The sequence below is a fragment of the Sycon ciliatum genome, chromosome 4 (genome assembly GCF_964019385.1).
Source record: "Sycon ciliatum chromosome 4, ocSycCili1.1, whole genome shotgun sequence".
NCBI lineage: Eukaryota > Metazoa > Porifera > Calcarea > Leucosolenida > Sycettidae > Sycon > Sycon ciliatum.
In genome coordinates, this window is record NC_088646.1 from 3510775 (window position 1) to 3518858 (window position 8084).

Below are 8084 nucleotides of genomic sequence, written 5' to 3' on the forward strand. Positions count from 1 at the left end.
GATTTTTGTTGAGCGAACGTTCGAATGATGTCGTTGTCGAGGTATATTATGGCACCGCAGGCCGCGCACCTGAGGGCCTTTCTGGAAGCCTTACTCGATCGGATAGAGCGAAACTGAGCACCCTGGGATGCGAGCAGTTTTTAGTACTCCCGGGTCCGAAATCTCACCACCAGGCCGGGCTGATCAAAACGTCTGCCGGGTCTGCAGCCTACAAACGTGGATCTGCCGACACTGTGCTGTCGACGACATGTCCGGCAAGGCACCTTGCGTGAAAGCAAGGAACGCTTTTTTTTAGAAAGGAAGCTTCTTCTCCAAAATTTAAAATATTTTGAAAATTATTCCTTCTGAAAAATCATCGCGTTCTTGACCTCGAAGCTGACTGCTGAATGTGATTAGGAAAGAAGATTCCTGAAGATGCACCAGACTGATTCTGGCAAGCCGTCTGTCGTCTGGATATGCACTGTTGTTCGTCATGGTCAGCAATCTTCTACGTTCGTCCTTTCGTTTTCCTGACCGCGATGATGACAAGCAGCTCTCATGCTCAGGTTAGTGCTACTTGTATGTCTGGGCACACAACACATCTGAGATGCACCCACTGACGTTATCGTACTGAAGAATGCAGCAAGGGTTCCTCGGATTCTCTTGATTTCGGAACAAATTTCCTTCACTTTCACCCTCTCCGTCTCTTCCCCATGCCCTCCATGCATGCACAATCGAGTTTGCATTTCAAATGTTGTTTTTACTTTGGCAGTGCGTTCGATAACGTTAGGACAGTCTAAGTTAGGTGTTCTTTTCTTCAGGCTTATTGGGCCTGTAAAAATTCTAAAAAATAGCTTCCAAATGCTAAACGCAGGTCCCTATGAATACGGTTCTGCTGGGCAATGATGTTTGCACCAATCTACACTCTATGCAGCTGTCACAGCAGCCACAACTGATCCTCCCTCTCTCTCTGATCACTATTTGATAAAGCCAATCTTTAAATCGCTGTTGCACAGGATCTCGGGTGGGAAGAAGCGATGAATCGATACATGGCAGTGTGAATAAAAGAAGAGCAAATTCACAGTGCACGTGAGACTCGGTTAGAAAGACTGAGTTTCTGCATTCGTAAGAACGTCACACCCCAGGGATCATGATAAAGAAAATATAGGTCGTGAAAATGACTGAAAGAACCAAAAAAGTATCTGATCTTCCAGCCAGCTTAGCCTGGCACTACCATACTAGCAGTGCTACCAAGTACCAGCCCTCCATATTTTTCTGTATTTGTACGGAAAATCACTCCTTGTCCGCACTACAGAATTTGAGCAAATGGTATAGAAAATCGAAGAGGATCAATCAGCTGTGTAGAAGCATTGCAAGTGTAAGCTGAGCGATGAATAGTCTTGTACCAAAGCGAGTGCATGCCGTACCACGACAACATGTACATGTAGCACAAAAAAATAATGTCGTTAGTGCAAGTCACACATGTTTTACACTACCAAATGCAGCCACCGACATGCATGTGCGTGTCAAAAAACTTTGTAGTGCAAGTTGCATGCAATGTACACGGCAGTACGCAACACACTGCAAGATACGGAAAATCAGAAGTCTGAGTACGCAAAACAGACTCAATTGGTGGGCAGCTCTGTACTGGCCTGTACGGAGGGAGTGAATCGCAATGTGTGCAATGCATGCACTTCGGCCGACAGTGAAAACTATGCAAGTCGTGTAGGTTTGTAGGATGAATGTGAGTCCTCTAAAACAAGCGCCTGAGCGGAGTAGCCCACCGAAAGAAGAGTACTTGACACCGCGAAGTGGAGTCTGCGCATACAACAGTGAGGGGTAAAATTAGCTATGACTGATTCTGCATGTGTGTCACATTACTCTAGCAGATAGGCACACGTGTTGTTCCAAAAAGATGCTTATGTCAGTGTCTGAATATGTCATGTACCAGGTAATATTGTTGCCAGGATCTCACGGTGAGAGTCAGACTTGGATATGGTATCAATTAGGGGTGAAACGATTACACTTTTCTGAATTTCAACTATCGGTTAACCTACCCTTGCATCGATGATATCAATTACTGTGTCCTAGAAATTGTCGCGCCAGACCAGCACAAAGCATGCCGTGTTGACATATACACATATACATGTACATACACACATGCAGATAAACCGGGTACTCTACACAATGCAGTGGCACATCACGTGCAGGTGCAGACAGTCAGTTTTTTATTTTTTTATTTTTTTCACAGCCCTACTGGAAAACATATGGCCAACAAAAAGAAATGAGGAAAAGGACAAAGTACAGTATCTAGTAGTGCTGTACATGTCATCTTTTTGATTCTTGCAGACGTTTCTTTTTTTTAGAATCGCGTAATCGAAATCGTTTCCTTGTAATGATCGATTAGACGGATAACCGATATTATCGTTTCAGCCCTAGTATCAATAGATTATCAATATCATACATCACCACCCAAAGTATAATAGCCGAAGGGCTCGTTTGTGTGGTGATGTATGATTTCGTGAGCAAGATGAAGTGGCTACAGATGTGTTTTATATAACACCCTAAGAAGAGATCATCAATACTGGGGAAAGTGATTCTGGTAGCATGTTGTATCCAGTGTGGCATGACAGAGACTCCATCGATTTAGGCTAAGGCCTGTGGAGAATCCATAAATACAATACATACAAGCATCGCAACCTTCGGATTATGCACTTTTGCTTGCCTCCTGGAGTGTGGTTGTACCTTGGTTCAGTAGACTTTGTTTTTCGAATTCGTTTCTATAACATTAGGTTTCTTTGTGTTGCTGCTATGTCTTTTCATGTGTTTTACAGGATTGCCATCTGTTGATGAATACCACTCTGAGGCACACTCACGAGCGAAGGTGTTTGAGAATCCATGTCGGAATGATGGTCGTGTTGGCCTAAAGGTGCATTACATTGCCGATACTCGCCACCTCCACCCTGGAACATGTTCAATTTCTGTTTCTCGTATGGAAGGACCGAACAGGTTGTTTTCCTGCCTCAGTGGACCACTCAAGACTAAACAGCACTGATGGAAGAAGATTTGCCGTGAATCTCGTTCACATAATCAGCCTGTTTAATTGCTGTACTGAGGTGACTGCTTCATAACAATGACCAAGCAGCATTAAATTTTGCATAGTACTGCAGTGCCCCTAAAATTGGAGAATATCGAAGTTCTCTGATAGCATTGTGATTCATTTGTGAATAAACATCACTACTCTTTTTGAGTAGCATAGCAATGACAGAGTTGGTTTGATGTATGACAAAAATGGAGCCGCTTTTTAAACCTGTACTATAATCAGTACCGCCGGAAGCAGTTTTTGATTGGTCCGGTAGTTTAATGGCCTTGTATACTTTGTGTGTGATATGGCGGGTACACACGTCCTCCACAGCAGGAAACATTTGTTGATGGCCAACAAGTTGGTCCGGTGATAACCTGACCAACCAGACCGGTTCCGGCGGGCCTGATAATTGTGGGGGTCATGCTCAAGTACTTAGCATGGTTTTGGACATGTCCTCAGTTGAAACCGACTTCCCCAAGCGTTCTCTGAGGGGACCTCGGTCTACTCTATCAGTTCATGTATTCTGTGAAGTGACATGACCATTCGTGGGGACCTTGCTCATAACTGCAAAAGTCCTCGTCTGATTTTTCCGAATCAATTGAACGTTGTACATGTGCATGTAGTGAAAGCCACATGCAAAATGCTGTTCCATGACACTAATCTGCCACCAAGCACTGGGTTCATTGGCTGAAAATATTCTTCGGCACAGTAAAGTCGTGCGCCCAAGAGCGTGGAAGCCTAGAACATCCAGCCTGAAATACTAAGAACACCACAGCCCAAAGTTAAGAATTGCGGTGCTGGGTTTGTGCTGTTGTAAAACACGGGGATTGTTATTGATTGTTATGTTGCACATGTATTTGAGCTTTACCACTACATACACGTCTGTCATACACAATACTCAATCTGAGGACAACATGCTGTTTCGCTCATCAATGCAGCACAGAGAAAATTAGGCAGATGAATGTCCTGCTAGAGAGCATCGAATACTGTAAGACATGTTATTATAACGAGTCGCAAATTTAACGATTGTCCAAAATTCATAGGTTAACGAGAAGATATGTTTAACATATATAAAGCAGTATGGCCTCAACGGATCTTATTATAACGAAGAAATGTCATCCGTTAGATTTACTTCCTCGTTATAATTATATACATGTCTAACAGTACAGGTATAGAATCATGTCTTGCAGATCTCGTTACGGCCCCTTCGATGCATGTTTGAACATTAGATGGCTGTGTAGCTTCAGTTATCTCGGAGTATGTTATCCAGCAGCAACAACGCTGGGCACCGATTAACTGACACACACCTATTCACTATAATGAGTATGCGTTGGAACACTTTACCCCGAGTCATACTATAGCAGTGAATGCCATGCATGGGCTTACCTCACACACTGAATTTCATAATTTGACATACAAATCACAGAAGAGTGGTATTCCAAACTTTACGTAATTGCACAGTAGAATACTTTAATAGAATGATAGTTATAGCAAGTTCTTAGAAACAAATCGTATAGGTTTGAGACTGTCAACCCAGAAATTTGTGATTTCACAGCCATAGATGTTACCAGTCACGTCACTGTATACAGTAGGTATGCAGAAGAAAATACTAGTAACTCTCTGTGGAAGAGCTGTGCCAAAATGTGTACAGTACAGTAAATTAATAAAAAGTGGGAAAAGCAGTGACAAGGCTGTGCATGATGTAGATCTACCAGTAAGTACAGTGCACCAGTGAAACTGTTGGTGTAGTACCGGTACACTAATATAATTATGGCATGGCCCATGCCACTACAATCTATTTGCAGTGCAACAGAAAGCAATTCAGTAGCTGAGTGCAATGTGAACATCTATGACATGCAAGTAAACTGCCATACAGCACAATCAATTACTCTCAGCCCACATAAGTACAATGTAGGCCAATCAGTAGTATAGATACATAGAGCACACTCTACATCATACATAGTTAGCACCAAATCTATATTGTCGATGTACTTTGCAATGACGAAATGATGGCAAGCATGCTTGATTCATCATAATACTGCCTTGAACTTGGTTGGAAGTTAGTTGGAAGTTCAGTGGTCGAGGTAAGCAGAGCTGCTCCAGCTTTCAGAATCCTGCATGAAAAAGGCAGAAAGCAAATGTAGGTATAATAGTAGCAAGCTGACGTAAAGAGCCTGTCTTTCAATACAATAATTCTATCCACTGCATGGACAGACTTGGTGCTTCATTTACCTCTGTTTCTTGCTTTAGAAAACCTACTTCCTCCTTCTGCCATGTAGCTCATGACATACATTTTCTTTACGCCTTTTCAGCCGTGGTCGACTTTCGCCCCTCCTGTTTGATTGCAATATTGACCCTCGATTGTGAATGAGAAAAGTGTCGTTATTGGTGTATTGTTGTTACTCGTGAGGTTGGAAGTATGCAATCAAATGGTCACTAGATCTGAAGATTGTATCGTTATTTGCGAGTTGTTTTGTAAACCCGAGGTACATTATTCACAAGGTGGATTGTACATGCTATGGGATGTAGAATAACTAACCAAACAAGAATGGTGTAACAATGATTTGAGTCCATATCCAATTGGATGAACCTAGAGCGCATGATCCATTACAGAAAGGCGACTTCAGTGAGTCTCGAATTGTCAGCAGCATCATACTTCCATGGAGCTTTTTTTTCTTTTTCGAAACGACCCTCTCTTTTCAATTCGAACGAAGGTCAACATATGATTACGGCAGGCATGCATGCACTGATCTTCACTGTATACATGTGCATGTATACTGTACTGTAGTCTGTTCAGTCAACTAGTCATGTTCCACTTGGCTTCCATAGGTGCAACTTGGCTTACGGTAAGTGTCACTACAAGTGCATAGTAGCCCCCCTCCGGGAGTGCGCGTGAACAGGAACTGTGAACTGGTAAAAGAATCATTCGACACCTTCGTTCGTTTCGATGGAGAAGGTTCATTTGGCAAATTGAGGCCTTCGTTTCACCCCTAGCCACAGGAGTGAAATTTTCACTCCTTGGCTGCCTGTTTGAGCCGTCCTTGTGGAAGGGTTGATTTATGCATGTCTGCATATAGACCTTATTCGATAAACGTCACAATCACGTGAACCGGGGTCCCGGGAACCAGGGAGCGGCAAGAGACCTGCACTCAGTGCACAGAGGACTTGGCGTGGGAACATAGGAGTAGAAAAATACCGGTAATTTACTACTCCCTTGTACGAACTGGGCCTTTCTTGCCACTTGTTTCACGTACGCGTGCCCCAGCTTACGACAAATCCCTGGAGGCGAGTCCAAAAATCATGTTATCGAATAAGGTCTATAGAATTGTTGATCTAGACGTTTGGGTTTAACAGAGCAAGCCTGTGATTACGAGCTGCACAGAACACAGATCACGTAAAACTACCCAATATGGGGTCAAAACTCACAAAGTTTTGGGTACTTTGGTCTCATGTCGTCTCCCCAGGTGCTCTGAATCCCTGATGCACATGCATCTACATATACAATGTAACCGTAACTCTACCAATGTTGCGGACGATGACCCCCCCCCCCCCCCGGCATACAGAAAGTTGCTATGTCCTGGCCCTCATACAGCATTGGGGAGGCACTGAATCACTTTTGCAAAAAGGACTAGCCGAAAGTGGCATTACATATTTTCTATTCCCAGAAAAGCGGCGTTCCAGCCGAGTTTATCTTTTAATTTAATGGTTTTCTCGGTTGGGATTTCATACCTGACAACCATCCCGATTTGGCCGGGATCGTCCCGACATCGAGGGCGGTAATAGGCACCCAAAAGTGCATTAGTTCCATGCCTCACCGCGAGCTACATTTGTATACATTTTCATGCCTAGGTATGTCATTCGATCTCAGGGTTGCAAAGGTTGGTAGGTATGGGATTTGTAGAGCGACCAGTTCTGACTATTGCCACCTGCTGCGCAGAAGTGTCATTCCTACATCCTGGCTGCAAACCTACCTCCCCCCCCCCCCCCCCCCCCCCCCCCCGGGGGCCACACACACACCACCAACAATGTTGGATCCTATTTACAGGACCTCACTCTATATGAAAGTGTAGCAGAGGCACTGCCAAAGTATAAAAACAACATTTCAAGTCATTTGAAATGCAAGCTCCATTAATGCATTGTGCATGCATGGAGGGCATGGGGAAGAGACGGAGAGGGTGAAAGTGAAGGAAATTTGTTCCGAAATCAAGAGAATCCGAGGAACCCTTGCTGCATTCTTCAGTACGATAACGTCAGTGGGTGCATCTCAGATGTGTTGTGTGCCCAGACATACAAGTAGCACTAACCTGAGCATGAGAGCTGCTTGTCATCATCGTGGTCAGGAAAACGAAAGGACGAACGTAGAAGATTGCTGACCATGACGAACAACAGTGCATATCCAGACGACAGACGGCTTGCCAGAATCAGTCTGGTGCATCTTCAGGAATCTTCTTTCCTAATCGCATTCAGCAGTCAGCTTCGAGGTCAAGAACGCGATGATTTTTCAGAAGGAATAATTTTCAAAATATTTTAAATTTTGGAGAAGAAGCTTCCTTTCTAAAAAAAAGCGTTCCTTGCTTTCACGCAAGGTGCCTTGCCGGACATGTCGTCGACAGCACAGTGTCGGCAGATCCACGTTTGTAGGCTGCAGACCCGAGGTATATTATGTATCAGATTGCAACGACCAGGAGGCTCTTAGTAGTGGCTGCAAATGACCGATATCCGTCACTTGCAGCTGTGCATCAGAGACCTGTAGCTGGCCTGAAGAGTTGTAAAATTACTCCTTCGTAGCCGGGAGAGTCAGAGCGAGGGCGATTCACGGCTTGGTCAAAAAACTGTCGGCCTGGAACGTAAACGTGGATCTGCCGACACAGTTCACCTGGTTCACACGCCTGACCTGGCATGCTGCCTTGCGTGAAAGGAACATTTTTCCGAAAGCAAGCTTCTTCTCCAAAATTCGAAATTTCTTTCCAAAAATGCCGTCGTCCTTGACCTCGAAGCTGAATGTTGTTAGGACAGAAAA

At 44.1% G+C, this 8084-nt stretch overlaps 2 long non-coding RNA genes across 2 annotated transcripts; one reads left to right on the top strand and one right to left on the bottom strand.

Moving 5' to 3' along the window:
- Window positions 1-3332, top strand: LOC135813943 (uncharacterized). The gene is made up of 2 exons (XR_010553140.1): window positions 1-545; window positions 2814-3332. It is a non-coding gene; the product is annotated as an uncharacterized LOC135813943 (long non-coding RNA).
- A 1113-nt stretch (window positions 3333-4445) lies between these two features.
- Window positions 4446-7603, bottom strand: LOC135813595 (uncharacterized). The gene is made up of 2 exons (XR_010553030.1): window positions 7369-7603; window positions 4446-5178 (listed from the first exon to the last, which is right to left on the bottom strand). It is a non-coding gene; the product is annotated as an uncharacterized LOC135813595 (long non-coding RNA).
- Window positions 7604-8084: the final 481 nt, after the last annotated feature.